Consider the following 24,002-nt stretch of genomic DNA (forward strand, 5'->3'; position numbering starts at 1 on the left):
ATAAAAAGCTTTCACTCATGAAGCTCTTCTCACTTCTTCAAGTTGAAGGGGGAAAGATATTAAAAAAATGATTCTGTTTTCTGTCTTAGCTAGGAACTTGGGTGAACGGACACCGACCTCAGCTATTCTCGTGACCTGAATAAAAGGCAACCGGTGAGGAAATTTAAACCTGAGGTACGAAAGTTGTTTCCAGAATAGTAAAAAAGCTTCTGTTGGGACAGATATAATGCGAAACACGTTCAGAACGAAACAGGAATCATTGATGACTTATATTTAAAACAGCAGCATTCGAGAAAGAGAAGATGAGAATTAGTGTGACACCTTAAAAAATCATACTATTCGTTCTCAGCTGTCACAAGAGCAAACTATTCAGTTCCTCGTAAAGTAAATAAATAGACAATGATAAGCTACAGTAACATAAAAATTAAAAAATTATATGTACCACAACCATACTTTTACTTTAATGTGGGCAAACCATGAAAAACACACGCATTTTAAAATCTACAGAATATTAGGTAATTCAATTATAAATAGTTTTTATAATAGTTTGCTATATTTTATTTTTTGCGATTACTTTCAACATACAAAATATACGAAGGAAACTCGAAACTTACCTAAAGGTAGCAAGTTATTTTGATGAACTTATTTTATAGCTTGAATTCTTAATACTGTACAAATCTTAACAAGCTGCATCTCATCCTCTTAACGAGCATCGAAGGTTAAGTACAAGTTCTTACAGTCTAGAAAAAGTCCTACGTTAAACGCTTTTAAAATACTTTATAATTATGGCCAAATTTTCCGTAAATCTGTGCAAAGATCTTCTATAGAATTCTATAAAGTTTTATATATATACTACTGGCCATTTCAATTGCAACACCAAGAAGAATAACTGATGAACGTCAAACTAACATCAAAGGAAGAAGAGGTTGAGATATGCAAATGATTAGTATTTCAACGCATTTAGACGGCACAGGATGGAGAAATGACATCTGAAGCACTGCGTAAAAGAAAAGTTGTGTAGTAGATTTCTCATTCGGAAAGCGCTTTGTAAAGTCGGGGTTTGCTCAGAATATCGTGTTATGCCTCGAATACTAAGAAGAAATGCTTCCCAGCAAGTGTCGGAATTCGATAGAGGTAGGATCACTGCTTATCGAGAGTGTGGATTTTCTTTCCGTGATATCGCCCGTCGCACTGGTCGACATCCAACCACTGTCATGTGAATATGGAATTAATGGGTTGCTGAGAGTCATACTGAACGGCATGAGAATCTCAACGCCCTCCCATGAATAACGTCCAAGAGGACAGACATACTGTGAGGTCAGCCCTGCAAAACCGTGCAACCACATCACGGACCATTATTCAGGAAAAGTTTGCAGCACGCCCAGTATCCGCTCGTACGGTGGTGGACTATCAGCAGGGCAATCACTGCCTCGGCTTCCCTTGACAATGCAGCATAGAGAGAGACAGTGGTTCGCCGAACGACAAAGCTGGATAAAGGAGTGGCGTAATGTCGTCTTTTCAGACGACTCCCAGTTCTGCATGCAGTATTTTGAATACGTGTTTGGAGGCTTCGAGGAGACCGTACATCGCCTGCTTGCTTTCGATTTCGGTATAGGCGCCCTGCACCTGATGTGATGGTTTGGGCAGCCATTGGGTACACGACACGCATCTGTCACCCACTGAAAACATCTGGTAATGGGTTGCTGAAATACCGCCCTGCCACATCTCTCCAGCTTATACGCTTCATGATGTGTAGCATAGGCTTGAAGCAGCATGGAATGAGTTGCCCGTTTCTGTCATCCAAGCCCAGTTCGACTTCGTACCTAACCGGGTAAGGGCCGTTTTAGCTGCCAGGGGTGGCGCCTGTTTCTACTAATTTCGCCTCCTGTAAATCCCCAAATTGCTTACAAATTTAATCATTTTTTCTTCATTCCGTACTGTTTGTGTACAATAAATATCTGTTTTTTATTTGCTTTCCTTCATGGTATTACAGTTTTAATGGCCAGCAGTGTAGATTCTATATATAAATCTTTATAGAAATTTTATAGGTATGTGTAGATTTTTATACAGATTTGGAAAGACATTCTATAAAACATTTTACAATTTCAAAAAGTCCCATATGTAGAATCTTACATGATATGTTACAGTTCTAATTAAAATATGAGATGCAGTTTATTGAAACCTGGGCCTTAATTCTAAAGAATTTTAAACAAGTTTCCTTACTTTAAATTTCTTTTTTACTCCTTATGATTATGGCAAATTACGTCAAGCTATCTTCTTATTCATTATGAATTCATGAAGGGATTTTGAACCGAAACTGGCTCATATCTACGTTACACATGGTTACATGAAAACCACGGAAACTCCCATACAGCCAGCCCATTTGCCTGGAATCGAATCCAGGTCGAATTACCGGTGTTCAACGCATTTATCTCTCAGCCTCTGGCGGCCTTTTTTAGTTTGCTACAAAAAGTCCTATTGAAGTTTTTGAGTGTTTAAAACAGTTATAAAATCAAATTCCTTTTTAAAGGAATAGAATGAATTAAGATAAAAGAAGAACGAATTAAGATTCTTTATCGAATAAAATTTTTTAATCTAAATTTAGAAATCACCTAAGACAAGGCGGGGTAAGGGGATAAAAACTTTTAAAACAGATGTGATTTTTTTCTGATAAAAAAATTTTAACATCAGAAAGTATTTAAATAAAAATAAGTACATTTTAAGTTTAATTAAAATAAAAAACATTTCTTTTGTCAAGAATATGTCTACAATAATTAATATCACTAATTTCAGGAATGATATTTTTTATGTAATTAACAGCACAAATTTTAAATAATTTTATGATTTAGCTTTCTAAATAATTATTTAATTTTACGCTTTCAAAAGATTTAAATTCCATATTATATGAGCAATACCGTGGAAAAAACTGCACAAATTATTACATAAACATAGAACCTAAAGAAGGTTAAGATAGAAGAAAAAGAGTAAAAACAAAATTTTTCATTCAAAAATGATTCAACATTTATGAATACAAAGCGTTTATTTTCCGTGTAGCCTATCAGAAAAAAATATTACTTTGATAACAGTTAGAAAAACTTTAAAGATTTGTACAGAATACCATTCCGTAATGGTTTAATTGATTTTGCAAAGCAACACTTTTATAGAGTCCTGTTCCGAAGAAGCGTTATAAAAATTTCTGAGGAATTTTATAGAAAAGCATTTATACAGAGTTTTTTATTCAAGAATCCTATAACGTTATATAGGAATTTTTATAGAGCTCTATCAGTTTCTATTAAAATTATTTGTAAGAAGAAACAGGAAATTAATTTGGAATAGCATTCTTGGGCCATTATTTTGATATGGTAAATTAATTATGGCAAAGCCTTCAAAGGAGAGCTGTTTTAGAAGAGTAATGCCCTCGCATGTCTCCCTTCGTGAAGGGCTAAAGATTATTTTTCGAATTTTCATTTTTTTTCCTTGACTTCAAAAAGGAAGAATAAAAGTAAACAAATTAAGAAAAACAGCTGCAAATTTCATACACAACAAAGGGCCATTAATGATACCGCAATTCATTTACAAAAATCTGTTTCAAAGAAGCTGCTGAACTGACTACTGAATAAGTTCGAGCCACCGGTACCAGTCAACTTACGTCTTCCCGTTATTTAAAATATCGATATATATGCACTTCAGTCAAATGAATTTACTAGACTTAACTATGGAAAACACCAATTGAAACAAATTTCCCCCTCCCCAAATTGAACGGTCTGCACACATTATTATGAAAGATGAACATGCTGAATAATTACAAATTTGTTGCTAGAGCTTGAGTCAATGAAATAAATATTTTTTAGTTCAAATTGTTGGTCTTCGATATTTGCATATATATTCTCTTGTTTATTTCTTACACTCAAACGCACTTTAGCAGAGCGTTCTTCATTTTGGTAAATTTCTTACCATGTTTTTCTTATGAATTGAATCCTATCACAAAACGCCCAATTATAGCCGAGTGGATAAGACCGCTAAACACTAGCAGTTCTATCCAGATACAAATGCTCGAGAAAGAGAGATTCATAAGTGCTTTATAGGTACTGAATGGGATACGATTTCTCTTATAAAGCCCTCTTCCTTTCCTTTAGGCATCCCTCCCTTGAGGCTTAAGTGAATTAAACTAGCCCCTCAATAAACGAGAGTGATATATTGGCAGCTTCAAAGAAAATATCCATTAGGGGAAGATCTGTTTTGATTAGGGGAATGAATCTGATGATAATGATAGCCATTTAAGAGACCTATATCAATATATTCTTAGACAGATATCCCTTGTGTGTTTTTCCGTGTTCCAAGAATAAACAGCCGCCCTAATCGGTATAGTGGCTGCCTGCGGTATAATTAGGTCGGGGTTCGAATGCAGGAGAAGTGAATGCTTGTAAGCGTTTGTATCCTTGAGGTATTGGGGCACTTAAAATTGACAGCGAGCCGAAAGTCCTCGAGTGGTAGGGAAACGTAGTGGGAGGCAGTTGGACAGTCCCTCAAGGGATTCTTTTTCAAAATTGGGACGGAACTGGGCAAAGTCGTATTGTCGCCCAAGGTCAGTAGAGAAACATGGGTTAGCTCTTTCCAGCGCTCAAACTCAGCGACTGCACTTGACGAGCAGAAGTTGTAAAGACTTTATTTTGTATTAACCATTATTCTTATTTTAAGAAACTTTCCTTTCTCTTCTGATTTCAATTTCCTGACAGAATGCAAATTTAATGACGTATATGCAAATCTAAATGAGTTCGGAAATAGTATTTGAAAAGAACAGTTAGTTCTGAACTTATGCCGCGTGTTTGAAAGTAGCTCTGCAGCTGAATATTTTGTGCTGGCCATTTACGTTAGATTATACTGATATTCTAGGCTCGGTTTTGCTTTTTGAAGCCGATTAACGGCATGGAAGCCAGTCGTGTAGATAAAATTTAATTCATTGCGATTGTACATACTATTTTGTGTTCAAGTTACATAGCCACAACTGGTGGCTAATTTGTGAGCACCGAGTGAGTGTATGTTTTGATCAGTTTAGGCTGTTAAAACCTTCGTCTGCAGTCATCTGTTTTGAGACACAATGAGAATTCGCTACTTCGTCTTCAGTAGGATCTAAAGTTTATGCTTTCAAAAAGAACAAGACTACAAAGTAGGAGCAAGGAAGACACAAAGGGAGTAGGGAATGGTTGTTTTTGATCGGACTGGTGAGACAAGTGACGTTACGGAAGAGCAAACTATGTAGTTATAATAAATGTGCTGTCATCTAAAAGGTACCCAAGGACATATAAACGACAGACGCATTCCTCGTTACGGTAAAATTCGTGATCTTATTCTGATGTTACTGAATAAAATAAATCACAACTGAGAAAAATAAATCACAACAACAGCAAACGAACCAAATTGTTCATTTATCCACCTACGGATTAATTCTTGATCAAGATCTATCATGCATATATCTTTCTGAAAGACATCTTTATTTCTCAGACTCATAGCTGTACACCTGTTTTGCACACAACCGCCTCTCCTTCCCAATATGCCTACCTTATTTAATCCTATCATGCTATTTTAGCATTTGTTCTAAGGTATCTGTTACGAGACGCGAAAAAAATAAATTTATGAATCAAAAATTATACTATTTAATACACCATTTTACTTCCTGACTGCATTTTATTTCAATACTCTACCGGAAATACAAATGAAAAACTAGAGGTCACAGATCGTATAAAAGTTGCACTTACCAGCTAAAAAGATGCAGAACTCAGCATTGCCTCTGGGAGTCTTTCAGTCTAAGGTGACCTGGAAGTGACTTGAGCATACGTTGCAAACCTTAGATAAATAAATGTTTTTTTAGATTAAAATCTACATCTTCAAATTACATACCCATAGATACACAGTGAATCACGGAAGGATTTGGTCACCTTATACTTTAAATTAGTTAAAACACTAAATGAAGTAAAAATAAATAAATATGTATATATATTATTTGAAATTTGTTGATATTTCAATATATATACAAAAATAGAAAGAAAAGAAAATCTAAAAGGATTCAAATTTTAACAACACACCTAAGGTTTACTAAAAATTTCTTTGCTCTCGGTGAGCTCGCAATTTACCAATTTGCCCTTGGACTCACTCTTTCTAACATCTTTCTCTTTTTTCCGTTTATTATTAGGCATTCCTTTCTTCGCACTTACGTCACATAAAATTCGACAGTAGAGTAATAATTTTTTTAAAACAAGCATATTTTCAGAATTCTCGATTAGTGTGTTAAATGTTGCAGAACATTTCTTTGTTTTTTAAGCCTTTTCTCATTTCATCATATCTATGTCAAGTTTTTTAGTAAGATGATTTACACAACTTTGTCTTTTTATCATTAAACTTTGTCTTTTAACTCTTAAACATCACTTTTTTTTCCCATTTACGCCACTAAAATGCAATAGCAAAGTTACAAAATATTTAAAACAGCATATCCTTAGAATTCCCGATAGAGTATTAAGTGTTGCCATGCGTTTTATATATTTCCTGCATTATTTCTTTAAACATTGTACGTGGAGATGACGTCTGGTGGCAACATCCTTTCATTGATCCTTCCCTACAATTTCTAAATTTCATATATTATTTGTTTAAGAATAATACAGGGCGATAACATTCGCTGGCTACATCTTTTATTCGAAAAGTGATATGGGAAAAAGAAAGTGAGGATCAAGCTAATAACCCCTCTGTGGGAAAGCACGCAAAGGCTACTGCCCTAAAGGAAGAGAAGCATTCGTGGAGGATTTTGCTAATGGAAACTGGCTTGTAATGACGTTACACATGGAAAAACCCCACTTAAAACATCCATGCAGCCAATCCGTTCTACTACGTTCAAACACAGAACGAACTACCAATATTCAGCGATCTTAACCACTCTGCAACTAGTGGGAAACGATACTTAGAATCACCTTGCGTGAGTATGTTCTTCTCTATCTATCTAGTATCAGTACAAGACTATATATCTTTCTTACAAACAGGAGCAGGATCACTTGAGAATCGTATTTCATTTTCCCTTCTTAGCGGAATAAGTGAATTTTAGAAAAATTAGATGACGTAAAATAGTCTTTATTATATATATATATATAATCTTTTTTAATCTCGCAGCATAATCAATCAGTATCGTATACAGCAATTTAACATTTTTAGCGTAGGTCTTCCGTGTAAAACTATAACAAAAGATCGACTTTTATAGGTCGGTTTATTTTAAACTTTGTTTTTTTACGTTTAGTCTACAAACTTAAGCAGATATCGTAAAAGTTTCTTAAGCATATTTCATTCTCTACTGGTATATCGAAACGGTTTCTCAAATTTTCTCCTGTCTTTCCAAATACGGGGATTGTTCATTAATTTAAGTAAATCCCTTTTCGAAATAAAAAAAAAATCTCAGGTATCTGCTGTTTTGTGTCAACTTATAAGTTAGAATGAAATATCTAATATTTCTAGAAGTACTAATATACACTGACTTTCTACCATCGTTTTGCAATAAGACGAAAGTATATTATACATCAGGATTTGTTTACATTTTCTGGATACTAGCGGATAGTCACGAAGGAGGTCAGGAAATTGTTTCGATTGTTCCAAATCCATTTCTAATAAGTAACCATACTTCTCCGTCATTATCAAGTCTAAATGATTTTATTCCTTCCTTAAATTCACAGACTGGATGTAATTGAACAGCGACCCAATCATATAAATTGTTCGTTTCTCCAGGCTATATAATATTGTCATTCACCAGAGCATTGACTTCAAACTCGCGGCCCCCATACTGGCCCCAAAGCAATTTTATGCGGTCCGCGGTTATATTTCAGTTATGTATTTCTTGCAGACACAATGTTTATAGTTTTAAAGACAAAAATACATACTGAGCTTATGCGAGCACCTGATGTTGAAGAAAAAAAGACAGAATGGATATATTGGATCTTTGTCACTGTATGCTTGCATACCAGGCCGCGAGATTAAGGTAAAGTGGGCGAATTTCTCACGTTGGTTCCGTCAGTAAATTTAGTTTTGTTAGTCGGCACCTGGTGGAGCTTTAGTATTCTGAAATTTTTAGTTAAGGTAAGTTATTTAGTGGTTAATTCAACACATTGGAATTACCTGATAAATGTCATTCTAAAACTTAATATGTATCTGCCAATACGTTTGAATTACAAAGTGAAACTTCTTGCAGCTAACAACCTTTAGACAGAAAATAAAACCTTTGTATTTCAATAAATATTCAATAAGTGAAATTTAAAAATTATTTGCACTTTTTTTTCCTTTTTTTTTCCCTTCGTTTTGTTTTTAAATGTTTTTGTATTGGACAGTCGGCTGCTTTCACAGTGAACATTCGGCTTGCATGCAATTTGAGTATGATGGTAATTTGTTGAATCACATTTTCAAGTAATTTCTGGATATTTGTGTGGAAAATCCCGTTAATTGTACCATTCAGTGTTTATGGAGTTTGCTTACGAGTGCCTTTACCTTTTTTACTCTGTAGAGTATTTTTGTGATTTCTACTGGCTTCATATCAGATTTAGGCAGTTCAGGAAAGTCTTTACTTGTCATTTCCGGGGGAAATTATTTTCTTCTGATTTTTTTTCTGTTCAAATTTTTTCTTGTAAACTTTACAGCCTCTGTTAGCTGCTAACATGTTCTTTCCGCAAAAAATGCATGGGGATTTCTGGTCTGGCTTCTTAGGACAGAAACGGCGTATGTGCTCTTTTCCGCATTTGCAGATCATTGCAATAAATAATGCTGTGTATGTCTATACACCTGGCAATGGAAACAATGCGTTGGCTGCTTTACTTGAAGTGAATCGTTGGATTCCTACGTTAACGCTGAGCATACTGTTCAGGTTAAAAGTGGCATTTCCTGATTTGTTATTTTTGAAATCGAGAAAGACGATAGGTAATTTTTCTTGAACTCCTTTTTTTTTTGGGGGGGGAGGGGGGTTTGGAGATTTGTTTAACTTACAAAATTAGAAACTTTCTTCGCTCTAGGTCGTTATAGTTGGCTTCTTCATTTACAGAGGCAGGCAGGTTTTTCGTGATAACTCGAATATTTCTTTCACCTGAAATTTGATACGTATGGAATGAAATATTCCTTTCACTTAAAATTTTAATTATAATCCTAAACCCCGTTGAGGTTTTTCACATAAACGAAAATAGATCTTGTTTTCATATGAGCTTCGTGTTCATCTTTGAAAATGTGACGAAAACATTAAGCAAGTTTTAGCTAATCAGATGTCTCCTGACAAAACTCTATGGACGGAATTTTTTCAAAACTTTCTTTCAGCATACTCATCTGTTTCTTCCTGTTTCTCAAATGTTTAAAAACCGTTCACTTGAGTTATATCCATGGGTTCGGTGTTTGAGGGAGCTTTTGCTGGATTTTTCGGCAATTTCCATTCACTGTCTCTTTTAACTTCTGAAGTGGGACCGTGCGTGCGAGGCGTTTTAAGTCATCACTTTCTGCATGAACGTTTACCTCTGGTTTCATCACTGGCCTTATCGCCGGAAGATCACTATCTATTCCAAATTATTTAATGGCATTCATCACCCTTTCCAATCGTTCCGGATTCAATTCCCTCTCTTTCTGTTGAACAGGAACATTTTTCTTATCAGTATCCGACACAGCTTTGGGAGCTGAAGACCTCTTAATTTTGCATTTCTTATGAGAAGTAGGGAAATCCTTCAGAAATTCTTCACGTCTAGATGGGAGGACTGGTTGAGATTTCACGGAGAACTCAGAGGTCGGCGCAATCGCTGAATTCAATCATCATCATTCAGATCAGGTGCAGGATCAAGAAGGACATTTTTAAGTGCTACCCGAACACTACAGCAAAACCTTTTTTTCCTAACAGTCAGACAGTTCGTAAGTACTGAGCTATTTGCTACACATAAAACAGCAACCGCAAGAATGAGGCCATTTTTGATACATATTGTTACGCAGAAGATAGACATAGCCGTAGATTCACATACTTTTATTACTGGATTATTTATTATGGGATTATATTTATTATGGGGACAATATGCACCCCAGAAATTTTTGGAAGCTTACATCTTAAGACAAGGAATCATCGACAGAAGTTATCCGCAACGTATTAGCAGTAGCCAAATATGCAAGGAAAATAACTGCGCATTCAGAAGAAGCATTGGAGAGTCAGAAAGTTTAGGTTTTTTAATAGAAATCTTTACCTATGCTTTACATGATTACGTAAAAAAGCACGATGCGGATTAATTTTGAAACACAGTTTAGAATGATATATTATAAATCGTTACCATTTTTAGGATGAAAAGGAAGTACCCAAGTTAAAATGAGGAATAAAGGGGCTATTGCAGCATTAAAGTTAGTAGTTTCCTTTTTTATTTTTATATCTTAAATATATATATATAAAGGAGTGGTAATAAAGGCATGATAATTATCATACATATAAAGTAAGTAATCTCAAAAACAATCGCACACTGATACTTTTCATAAAAATAAATAAATGTTGCAGAAAAAAAAATTTACAAAAAATTTAAGATTTTTGCATCTGAATTTGAACATATATCAGGATTCAAAATAATAAGAAGATGCAATAGGAGGCTACTAAATAAAGTACCTAAAAAATTCTTGAAATTCGAGTTTCATTTTCTGAATTAATTATTATTATAATTATTTCAAAGAGTGGCTCTACTCTTATATGCGCACTAACTTCACCAAATGTGGCGATATGTGTTCTGCGCTGGTTTTTGGCGCGATTGCGTGTTGTATGGCCACCCTGTTGATGTTGAAAAATCTTTTCCTGGAGTGGTTTAATTGCTCATTGGTTCGTGTCGTGCGTGTTTTGAAATGCCCTATGTTGCAATGATAGACGTGGTGGGAAGATTTCAGTCACGTATTTGAGATTGTGGGAAAAGTAAATTTAGTATTAAAAGGTACGATGTTGGAGTTGTTAACGAGTCTTTTGTTCACGGGTATGTTTATGAGGAATAAAGTGTATTTTTGTAATTTCTATGTGACTTTTAAAACGGAATCCGAAATGCAGAGCTATAAGAACTCGGATGAAGAAGGGCGTTTCTGATAGTTCTTGTGTGGATTTGCAATCAAATGGTTGCTGGTAAAGTATGTGACTGTCAGCGGAGTTTAAGATTTGGATTGTGGTTTTGGTGTAGTAAGTTAACTTTGGAGGAAGTTTTTATCGTTACTTTCGAAATTTTGAATCTCAGAAAGACATGTGATATAGCAAAATCATGGCACTTTTGTTCAGAGACGTTGTGTGACAGGCGAAATTTTATTCAGGAATGTATTATGGTAAGTGCATCTTATTTTACTGTTTTTATTTTGTAGAATGTTTATGAATTTTTGTTATTGTTGTTTTTTGAATCGTTTGTAACTTAGTTTAGTTTATTTGGTTGATTTGTGCGCAATGCCTAGATTGTGCAATTCGTAGATGATTTTTTTAAGTTTAAACAGGATGCTGTGTACATGATATTCTTTGAAATTTATTGTTATGTTAATTTATCAAAGCGAGGTGTGCGTAGTTCGTAGATTCGTTCGTTGCCTAGATTGTGCAAATTTGTAGATGTTTTTTAAGTTAAAATATATCACTGTGTACATGGATTATTGTCAAATATTTTTGGTTAGAAACTTTACGTTTTTGCTATCTAAATTTTTTGTTTTTGTTTCGGATTTTTGGCTTAAATTGTGTGTTCAAAACGTGGTTTTTGCATGTGCGAAAACCGCGTTTTTGGAGACATTTTAGGCTTAAAGTTCGAAATGTAGACAAAAAATTTAGATAGTAATATGGCAGCTTGAAGTTTCTCGCCAAGAATGTTTGGCGAGAAATTTGGCGACCTGAGGGCGCATATAAGAGTAGTTCCGCTAATCTTTTCACTTAATGCTACATAGAACTCAAATTTCAAAATATTTGCATATAACACCTATAAAAAAAGCATCGTCAACTTGACCGATGGGCATTTTTACGTTCTGATTTTGGCAACACTGGATGAGAAAAAAAAGTGAGGAAGTTTACATTACATCAATATGTAATATGTCAATGTTTGGTAACAACAAGTTTTCTACTTTTGTAAAAGTTTCAAACTGTAATACATTTATTATGAATCATGTTTAATAATCTTTGTTTTTAATTTAAATGTTCTGTAACTTTTTATTGTCTTACGATGTTTTTTAAATAGTAAAAGAGTTAAAAAACATTAACGTATGAACGGTCAAAATGATTGCATGTGTAACTTTACGTTATAATTTAAGGATTTTAGCTTCTTTACTTATTTTGAAAATCGCATATTTTTTTGCTTCCTTAACTGAATAAGTAATGTATAAAACGAATGCATTGCTTATTACTGTAAAGCACATACAAGCTGTCCGCCTTTAGTTAATGATTTGATGGAAGACTTTTTTATGAAAACTGTTTACATTCAGGCAGCGATAGCGTAAAAAAAAATTATGCAGTTATTCCTTTCACAGTACACAGGACGTGACGTGAAATCCGATGAAACACATAGCACACAATGTTTTTTTGAAGATAAAACTATCCTAGCCATTTGTAGGTTTCCTTCGGGGATATTCTTCCCCTGTGTTAAACAAGCATGAGCTTGTTTTCCTCAGGAAGTCCTCCATAAATGTTATTTCTCCTAGGGCAGATAGCTTCCAAGAGCTTTGCCATAATCAATTACTCAAATCATTAGCATCGTTGTGGCAATATGCGATTTCATTTCAATATATCACCGGAATCTCGTAGGGTAACAAGCAGATTCGCCCAGAACTTTCTAAGAGAAACAAGCTCCTCCAACATGGAGGAAATCATGCAGCTAGCCTTTCGCCTGGAATCGAAATTAGGTCGAATTACCATTACGCTGATAGGCTCCCAAAGTAAATGCAGTTTAAACCTTTGCACTCCGAGAAGTTTCTAATACGGTCTTTCAGCAACTCCCAGTCATTTTTCTATAAGCTTCCATCTACACCAGGAGTAATGGAACTTGCGCATTCCATTTTTTTAAAAACTATTTTTTTGCCTCCCATTTACGGTAAAGAATACATTGACAAAGGTCACCAGATTGATTACAATAATCATATGCCGAAATATCTCCTTGCATGTACAAAAAAAGTTATTTCTATGTGCGGCCACGACACAACAACGGAGTTACAAGCTTGTACTACAATTGTGCCGTTGCTGGTTCAATGTTTCCTCAGTGGCGACTGCGAAGTGTTAAAGTATACGCTGGTTTAGGTTGGGTGTCTTAATGGCATAAAGTAAATTCTGAATTTTAAGATCAGTGATTTGAAAACAAAAAGCAGTCTATCATGTGAAGAACATATATTGCATCCTATATGAACTCTGTAAAGTATAAATAGCAAAGACTGCAATAGACAACGTTAAATATTATAAACAAAAGCAGTGGATGTGACGAGTGTCAGATCTGGTTTCCGAAATTTTGAGAATTTCTCGTTACAAGCTCAAGAAAACTATCACGTGTTGATAAAGTTCATCTTCGTGCTTTAGCTGAACAAATTTTCCAACCGACGATGAATGATATTGCAAGAATATCAGAATTAACGAGAATAACCATCTTCTGCAACTTGCATATAACGGCAAATAAGGCTACAAAATTTTTCATGCAATCTATAAATTACGACACAATGATTCGCGTTTTTAAATTCTGTCTAAACACCAAAATAACCTTTCATGAAAAGGAAAATTGCAAATGATGGAAAACGGATACTGTACAAAAAATTCCATTCGCAAGTACAAGATTGTTATCAGCCCTAGACAAAAAAAAATGGGAAAGAAGTATTTATTGTGTATTTTTTAGAAATGAAGAGGCATAATTTATTATGAGGTCTACAAATATTGGTCATTCAATAAATTCGCAATTGATTCACCTGCACTAATCAACTGAAAAAGAGTCTTGCTGCTTCATGATATCACATGGCTCCTTTCTTCACAAAACCTGCAACAATAATTACGGAATTCCAGTTGTTAATAAATGTTAAACGTAAAGGGTTAATCAGATTAAATCGTTAAGCATTGGTGTGTCCTCTCATGCTCCGTTTCAGCGAATGGTCTGTCTACGTCGGATTTTCTCCATACGCAAGAGGCCCACTAGCCGCGGAGAGGTAAATTCGTTGAACATTGGTAGTTCGACCCGGAATCGAATCTCAGCGAACGGCTTGGCTGGATAGGAGTTTTCGTAGTTTTTCCCGTGTGTAACAAGGATACGAATTATTTTCCTGAAAACGGCCTCTTCGAAGACATCCCTTCCCATAGGAAGACAGCCTTCGAATTGCTTTGTCTTAATCAAATGATCTAACTTAAGCCCATGTGCAAAACAAATATGAAAGGTCTTATACGAAGGTCTTCCACGATCTAAATACGGATCTTCCAAGAAGGTATCTTTCTTTTTAGGCAGATTATCCCTAGCATTCTTTGCTGTAATCAGTTAACCAAACCATAACATTCATCCACCTGATAGTTCTGACAACCCCCCAATTTAACTCCCAGTCATTTAAATTCGTAAAACATTTTGCTGGCCAAAAAAATATTCAAAACATTTGATGATGTGCAACATGTTATTTAGTAGTATTTGGACTCTTTTAAAAATAGTGTCAACAATTTGGGGAAAAGGTGCACACAATGACGATGATGTGAAACTAGAGGGTCCAAAATTCTTGAGCGATTTCATGTTTGGAAAAAAAAATGGGGTACGCATACGTTTATTGTTTTCTTGGAAAGACAATTTAAAACAGTTTTACACAACAATTTTACTTCCATGTTTCTGTGAACCGTCACAAGTATCGAATCTGGGGAACCGAATCTCCTCATGCAGTAAGAGAAAAAGCACACAGTAGCCAGAAAGTGAATGTTTGCTGCGCTTGGTTGCTGATCAAAATCTTCGAATCATTTTCTTCATCGAACAGTCAACGACAAGCATTACATATCTGGACAAGCTAGAGTGATATTTCTCAATTTGTACACTCTCAGCCTCGAGTTATCTTTCAACAAGACGACACTCCACTACACTGGGGTAGAAGCTCGGAACGAAGCTGGATAAAACATTTCCTGATCGTTGGATTAGTCACGGGGGCCGATACCATGGCCGCCAAGATCCCCCGACATTACACCCCTTGACATTTTTGGGGGGCTATGTTAAGGACCGGGTGTACATAATTCCTGTTCCGAATATCGATGACCTAAAACGACGAATCACTGAGGTCAATGGATGAATACCTGCTCAGATGCTGCAAAACACTTGACGTGAAATTTAATGCCAACTGGATATTTTGGGTGCCACAAATTGAGCTCATGTAGAAGTAAAAGTTATTTAATGCTTAAATTTAATTTTTAAAACTGTTTTAAATTGCCTTTCCAAGAAAACAATAAATATGTTCCTTATTTTGTTCTTTTCTTTCCAAACATAAAAATGCGCTCAATTTTTTGGACCACCCTGTATTTTCAGCACATTCGGTGTTGTGTTTTTGGTGTTGCTTCAAAGACCATTTATGAAGATAAAGAGCGTCTGGTTAATTAGCCACTTGATTAATTTCAATTAAGGTAAAACTCGCGAGGACCATCTGGCAAGGAAATGGATGCTTTCTTAGAAGACTTTTAATGGGATCTGGCTAGTATTTGTTGCTATGAACGTGCTCATGGAAATAGCCTTTTTGTTAAAATTTTAAAAAGTCAAACTACGATTGATGAGCTCCGGAATTAGCCTGATAGTAGTATCGATGGTTTTAATCTCTTGTCCACTAGTAATCCCTGATGGTGAATGGCGATAATTTTTTTTAAATGGCGGGGCTCTTTTTTGCCATTAGCCTTGTGCCATTACAATGGCCAGAAGTGGTAGTCATTTGATTATGGAAGCACCAAATAGGTGCCGCCGTTGCCTCCTATGAAGAGACAGACGGTTTTAACCATATCTTCTCCGGGATGCGTAATGGCAAACCGTACATAGAGTTTATCAATGTTAAACGAATTTCCCTCACTGCGCATTATCACAAAAAAATTTGGCCCAATGTTAAAAGACGATAAATGCGGTGTATGGTTGATATTGTGTTACCTGGGCGTAAATCGTTCAGAGTATTAAAATTTGCTAGATTGTAAGTTCCTTCATTACTTGCACTATAAATATGGATTGTAAATTAGGCAAATTTTCGTTTAAGAAGGATTTTCAAAGCAGGAAACATTACAAGATACATGAGCTGAATGTTTATTGATTATACTTTTGAATAATAAAAGCAATTGAGTATTTACCATATGTTACATTCGTATATACTTTAACAAATTAAGGAATAAATCCAGTTTAATTTACTGAATTAAAGTCAAAGAAATTATTATAAATAACTGATATTAAATGTAATGTTTATGAACAAATAATCCAAAATGAAATAAAACAAAAGCAAATACAATAAACATAAACAAATTTCCATAGCATTGCAATTGTAAACAGTCGATAAGACCTACATGACTAACAGATTTGTGTAGGGTTGCTTATACTTAGTCGCCAGTATTTTCTTCCACGCCAACGTCAAGCGAAATTCGTTAACATTTATCAACTCAATGTAAGGTTTGCCCGCTTCCACGGGGATTCGAACCCAAGCCCATCTTCAGTCAGGGTCACTAACCACTATACCGGCTGCACGGCTGAATGGCGATAATAAGAGCCAAGAAATAAGGATAGTATATTTTAAATAGTGTTTAAAATGGTAGGAAAATTGCCTTGACGCTATAATTATATATCGCTTACCCTAAAAGGCGCGTAAAAGTACGAAAGGTTAGAACATAAGGATCTGACCTTTTGTTTTTTTCGGCAGATACATTCGCTTCTCAATAGTAAATCTGGCTGCAGCTGGTTAATGCACAAATGCCTCTATCTGACCAATTACTTTGAACTAAGTGGCTCACCAGTTCTTAATACACTTAATTAAATGTGATTAAATGCATTTACAATCGCTTTCACATTGGAAATTCCTATATTGAACGTCCATTATCATAATACAGAACTCCCCCCCCAGTAAATATGTGGAGCACGAGTATTTCTTCGCACAACTTAAATGTATAACTTATGCCTGAATGCTACCTTCTTCTACTATATGTAGAGCCAGATTTAGTAATTTCTCTACCAATGCGTCTCTTCCTCTAGACAACTATGCCCTTACGTCCTTTGCCACACATGCATAACTTGTCAAGATTCAAGTGAAACTACTGAGGTAACGTTTTCTGTTCTTACAATTATATCCATAAACGAACAACATTAATTTGATGTAGCATTTAACATGATAGATTGAGTATAAATTAATTCCTTATAGCCACAATTATTTCCCATAATTAAAAAAAAAAAAACTCGGTTTAAATACAACATTATTCACACTTTATAATCAATTCAAATCGTTTACTGCGCACTTAAATGTAAAAGAATAGTGCTCAGTGTTATCTAAATTTTATTCAACTTACAGAGGTGAAGACCAGCACAGATGCAAAACATTTCCAGAATTTATGCGATCACTTAGAGTCGCTTCTTAAGCGACTGGCATTCCAACTGCTGAAGGTGTGAATTCGTGAGCATGGAGGTAGGAAGTAAGAAGGAGAGGCCCTAACTGGTTTTCCTCATACACTGCTTTGACGCGCTTGCGATCCCTCCATGGTGATCAAAACATTGAGTGACTTACCATAAAGATCAATAGGTTTTGACACGATCGGATATAAATATTTTGTAATTACACGTAAATATGCATATAAAGGTACATAATTTCATTTTCTACAATATTTTAGAGTCCTAAGTATGTGAAAAGAATACATTTTTAAACAGCATTTCATTCTGAACGGAATGAAATGCTCTAGTTTTCACAGAACAGTTTGCTTAGAACGGTTTAATTTGAATGAAACATTTTCACAAGTTTTCGTTAATTACATTAGAAAAAAAATTAAGTTAATTCGATTTTATTCAGTTCAGGATTACAAAAATTAAGATCAAAGTTTATTGTATTATTAATATTAAAATTATGCATTATATCTTTTCTATTTATAGAGCTTCTTCCTAAAATACTTTCTCAAATATGTCATGATCTTTTAGCTTCTGATGGGATCTTTTAAATCGAAAAATCTATGTCAGTTTATAGTTAGTGCTCTATTCGGTCCATTCCAGATTAGAGCACCTTTTATTTTAATAGGTTTATTAATTTTTAACCTTTCATTTTATACGTTAAATAGTGGTGCTCATTTCCATGTACTTAACTTTCTCTGAAAAGGAAAAAAAAAAAGGATTTTATTCAATATTATTTAAAACTTGTAACTAAATTATTATAAAATGTAAGGGAATAATTCTTTTAATTATACTTATCAGATTTTATTTACCCTTAATTTCCACAATACATATTCTAAAACTCTTATTTATTACTTCCTTAAGTACGCATTTCATAGAATTTGCATTACAATACCTTTTAACAGATTACTTTCCAGTACGAACAATTCTTGCTTAAATAGTTTTTTTAAACGTATTTCTCAACAGGATTTCAATTTATGTTTACAATTCAATGTTAAGGTTATTATATATTTATAATCATTATAAATTTAGATACATTTAATAATTAGATTTATTCATAGTAACTTTCTTTTATGAATTAATAAATTCTTCATTTCAAATACATTTATAAATAATTTTAAAAATATTTATGTATTTTGTTAATGACAGATACATGTTTTTTGCAAGCATATGTATAAATACTCATACATATTTCGTATTTTTTATTTCGGCATTGCAAATCTTTAATTTCTGTGCATTCACTACATTTTTCGAGTAAATAATTTACAAAAATTTAGCATATACCCGAAATTTTTACAAAACAAATATGTATAAATATTATTTGAATGAAAATTACATGCATTATTTTTAATACACACTCAAAGGTCAGTTTTTCTTCGAAATTCCTCCACGATGTCATCCTCCCTTTAGGCAGATAGCCCTTGCATGCCTTACTCTATTTAATTAACCCTTAACCTAACCTATGTGCCTAATTACAAATATTTTAACATGCATAATTTTATATTTAGCCATTAAGTTTCAAACTTTCGACTTGAAACACGTTTTAGGATACATTCATTATCAAATTCAAATCTTCTAGTAAGTATATTTTGGCAGAGCAGTCAATACCTCTTTTAACAATTTTATTCAGTTTAATAATTCTCTGATAATATAATAAATAACTATCCATTTCACATTTAAACATTAACCGCATTGTCATCAGATCGCAATCTTGATTGCCTTACTCATTATAATATTGCTTCATTCGCCGAATTCCCAAATGTATCCGTCTTCTATCCACACATTTGTATGAAACTGTACATAATTTTACACAAATGTGTGGTTACAAATCAAGGAAAAGTTAACTTATTATATCTGTGTGTATATTTATTAATTTTGACGAGGATTGCAGCATTTGGTATTATTTGGTTATTTTTTAATCAACACAAATAAGTAATTAACCCAAATAAATAAATGTGTAAACCCAAAGTGATTATTTGTCAGTTATAGAAAAATAAAATGATGAGTTTAAAATGAGCAACTATTAAGCCTCTCCTCTAAAAAATTTTAAAAAGCACATATTATAATAATATGTGGATGATAAAAAAATTTATTTTATTTAAAAATTATTAAATTTATTTTATTTTGCTTTTGGAACATAAAATAAAAGTAACAAAATCTACTCTATCAAGGGTACTCTATCAAGGGTATCGAATGATGTATACAATTTTAAAGGTACCGTAAGGTATTTTTATTAAGCATAACAGTTTTGCTAATATTTATGTTTTTGTAGTTCAACAGCTTAGAATTTTATAAAACAAATTCATAATCAAAATCGCTATTGTTAGTTTACTCTATCAAAGGTATCGAAAGATGTATATAATTTTAAAGGTACCATAAAGTATTTTTTATTCTTTAAGCATAATATGTTTGCTAAAATCTATATTTTTGTAGTTCAACAGCTTAGAATTTTAGAAATCAAATTCATAATCAAAATCGCTATTGTTAGTTATCGAAAAATAACTAAGATGTGATTTTTGCATAAATGTCACTAAACTATAGAAATTGCTAGTATCCATCACACTACGAATGTTTCTTTTATGCGGAAGTGTCCCGCTTTTCGATTTGTATGGAACTGCCGTGTGTCGAAATAGCGCTGCCAAGGGAGCTTCTGAATGTAAACAAAAACAACCCATCTGGAGACCGAAGCCTCAGAGCAATGCTTCACTCTTAATGTGGGGTTGGCTGCTCCTTCCTTTCTTACGTCCATGTTCGTGAGGTATACAACTATGAGAAGTTTTGCGAGATGAAATTTCGAAGATTCGCCGTTTTCGGCGACTTCTAGTTTTTCAGCATAAGTGAAATCTTCAAGGAAATAAAAATCCCTTCCTCCCTGAACTTCAGTTTTAGCAAAATTTTTAAATTCTTCTTCACTGCTTCCTAAAACCTGCGAATATCCTTTGTTAAACTATTTGCATTGAGACCTATTACGGAACAGCGTATAAAGCACATTCTGAAGATTAAGATAGCAATCAATTGAATAAGCAAAAATCTGTAGCTGCTGTTGACAGGTTTCTCTCTTTGATTTTGAACTTCACGATTCTGCTGATGTGTTTCATAAGAAGCACGACGTCGTCCGCAGTTTCTAGAAGTTTACAGTGCCTAAACATCTTTGCATTAAACTCTAGGCATTTATTGATTTATACAGAAATTTTAACTTCTTCAGATATTGTGCGTTAAAATTTAGATGTCAAGAAACAAATAGTTGCATGAGCTTAAAAATCTTATTACTGCATGAAAATACTTTAGTTTTTACAAGTTCTTTCAAACCACATTTATATTTTTATTCACATAAATACATAATAATATATATCCATGTTGTTTTCAGACAAAAGAAATGAAATTGAAGTTTTCAGCAAAACGAAACACATGCACTCAAGCATTATGCTTTCATAAGTATGGATCTACAGATTAATCTCAAACACTGCATGTATCTTGTATGGCAGCTGAAATCTCATAATTTGCCAGTATCAGAAAGATCAAACAAAATGCAAAGCACATAAAAACTTAAATAAAGAAAAATACTAGGCTTTCTTTTAGGATAAGAAAAAAGGTGTTCAAAATAAATCTTTCACCATATTTATCTGCTCCTTTATCCCCTTTCCCTGATCTTGTTTGGAAATTACATATATATATATATATATATATATATATATATATATATATATATATATATAATATATATCCATAATATATATATATTATATATATATATATATATATATAATATATATCCATAATATATATATATATATATATATATATATATATATATATATCCATAATATATATATACCCACAAAGAGAGAGCGAGATAAAAAATGAGTATAATTTATTTAAATAAGTAAATGTAGAGCTACAAAATTCTGGGAAGTTGATTAATTAAACAAAATGAGATAATATGCATAAAATATTCATATACCAACAGTGGCAATCTGTCTAGCAAAAATGCAGAAATTAAAAACAGTTTGAAGTAATAAAAACTTAAATGTCGAATCTGAAATAGAAATAAAATAATGCAAAAAACCAATTTCATTCTATAATTACAGTTAAAATATTATTTGCTTGTAATAATTATTTATAATTTTAAGTTACTTATAAATAATTATTTGCTTGTAATAATTATTTATAATTTTAAGTTACTTATAAATAATAACTACTAAATTCTGTTTGCGATAATTACTTAATGCATAATTTACATAATTTCTATTACATTACTTACAACAATTTCTATAATTATACATATAATAATTACTTATTAATCGTGCCATCCTGTTAGGTATTTCGCCACTATTGGTTGATATCTATTCTGCATATGTAAGTTACACGTGAGAGTTCTATGTGTAAGTTGCAGTACACTAGGATTCTTGTTTCGTCTTCTCGCTGTTTGGATTGCTTACCGAACGCTTAAAAGATTTGCTTTCGTAGAGATATTTATTATACATCAAATAATATATAAGAAACACATCTTTGCAGTTTTTATTTTTATTCCATAAGAAATATCTCTCTTACACTCTTAATGTTTAAAAAAAAATAGTAAAAGCAAAATGTGTACCTTGTTTTCCAGTAAAACAATTTCAGTTAAATTTTTAAATAATTATTTTTAAACTGCTAAATTATTTTCCTATATATTTATTTCTTAGATAAAAAACAAATAATAATTTAGGTAAAAAAACAAATAATAATGAATTACTTTGTTACCCATCTAAAGTAAACCATTCGAATTTATCTCATTCTTAAAATTTATATAAAAAATTCCCCATTTAAATTAATCCGTAAAAGTGTTATTTAAATACACGCGTAGTTAAATTAGTAATATTCAAGAGAAGCATTGAAAGAAGGGTAAAGATAGTTTATATCCGAACGTACCTCATGTGGAACTGGGTTGACCGTTCTATCCCATACGCGCGGAGTCATGTAGTCTCTCTGATCTTTCATCACAATCGAAATGCCCGGTAACACACTCAAAAGCCGTTAATCGTCTGCCAATTTAAGCGCCAAAGCGCCAACAACAAGAAATTGGCGCTGATCCGCGGATTTGCTCTCCATTTGAAATCATGGTGAGCAACTCCTCGAATTTCATATTAGAATGGTTTTTATTGGAAACTTGTGATCATATAAAAGGATAAAAATAACTTCTCTCGTTGATTTAAGTAAAATAGAATTCAAAGGATATTGTCACTGTTTAAACTTTCTTCGAGAATTTTTTTTTTTCTCCTGAACATTTACACATGATTTGAAAATAACTGCTATTCATAAACAAAACGTCCAAAAAGAGTTGCGGTGGCTTTCTTTGTGTTTTGAAGCACTTTTAAATAATGTTAACACTTATATAAAAATAAATTCTGAAAATCAGATTTTTTTTCCAAGAAACATTTTAAAAAAACAAATCACTTTTCATTTTATAACACATAATTTAGTACAATCCAATGTGATAAAACTAATTATCATCTGAGATAATCATTAGATTTAATGAACTGAACTAAATTAGACATTTAATTATTTTGCATCTTAAATTCTATCTTAAGTGTTTCTTAATTTATAATTTTTCGGAAACTTTAAAAAGCATAACAGCTGTAGTGTTTTATTAATGAAAACCTGTCACAAATGTCCCAGTGTTGGAAAATCTTACATTCTTTTCTGTGACTGATTAAACAAGCCAACATTAAATGTCGCAAAATTAATAATGGTACTTCTTTAACTGGATAATCAACAATACTTCTTATATATTGATTTCCATATTTTATGACTTCCTAGCACAAAAGAAAACTGTTCATCCGATCTGAGGTAATATATATTGATGCTAGCCCAAATAACTAAAATTTCGTATAAGAAGATAAGCCGCAGCATTTCCCTGTTAAATTATATATAACATTTATTTATAAAGTTATTATACATTACATTAATTTATTAATTTATAAAACAGTTCCTTTGCATTTGAATGAACAAATTATGCGAATAAAAACAAAATAGTCAGACTAGGTTATTGGATTATAGCCAAACAGCCTAAGCTTCTCTGCCTAAAGGAAGGGTTTTGTTTTTATTTATTTTATTACGGCAAAGCACCCGAAATAGATTTCCCTCTAAGTTGTGTCTACGTTCCCTCCTACGTCTTTCAAAATTTAAGGCGCAAAGAAATTTATGAAGCACACACACAAACACGCCACTAATCGAAATAACCGTAATAATAATAATTATATTTTTACATTACTTTTTAAATAAATCATATTAAATATGTTCGTTGGTATTTAATAAGAGTGTTGTGCCATACAAATAATGCTGGTGCGTTTGCTCTGTCTCCTAATGTTGTAAATAAAGTGCGCGTTGTTAAACTGTGACTAGCACGTGATGCGTTGTCTGCAAGTGCAACTAACAATATACCGTATA

General features: G+C 33.1%; 1 protein-coding gene across 3 annotated transcripts in view; it reads right to left on the reverse strand.

The window, feature by feature from the left end:
- The window catches only part of LOC118195444 (uncharacterized), a 185,103-nt gene extending 162,554 nt beyond the window's left edge, over positions 1-22,549 (reverse strand). For 2 of the 3 annotated variants that reach the window (XM_085809650.1, XM_035366759.2), the window contains exons 1-2: positions 22,485-22,548; positions 5,757-5,844 (exon numbers count right to left, since the gene is read on the reverse strand). The gene's annotated coding sequence lies outside the window, so the exon portion shown is untranslated. Of the gene's footprint in view, positions 1-5,756; positions 5,845-22,484 lie in introns of all 3 variants that reach the window. The other variant, XM_035366760.2, reaches the window with a different exon arrangement.
- Positions 22,550-24,002: the final 1,453 nt, after the last annotated feature.

The sequence above is a fragment of the Stegodyphus dumicola genome, chromosome X2 (assembly GCF_044657685.1).
Source record: "Stegodyphus dumicola isolate Sdum_Otavi_A_Nest chromosome X2, ASM4465768v1".
In the NCBI taxonomy this organism is placed as follows: domain Eukaryota; kingdom Metazoa; phylum Arthropoda; class Arachnida; order Araneae; family Eresidae; genus Stegodyphus; species Stegodyphus dumicola.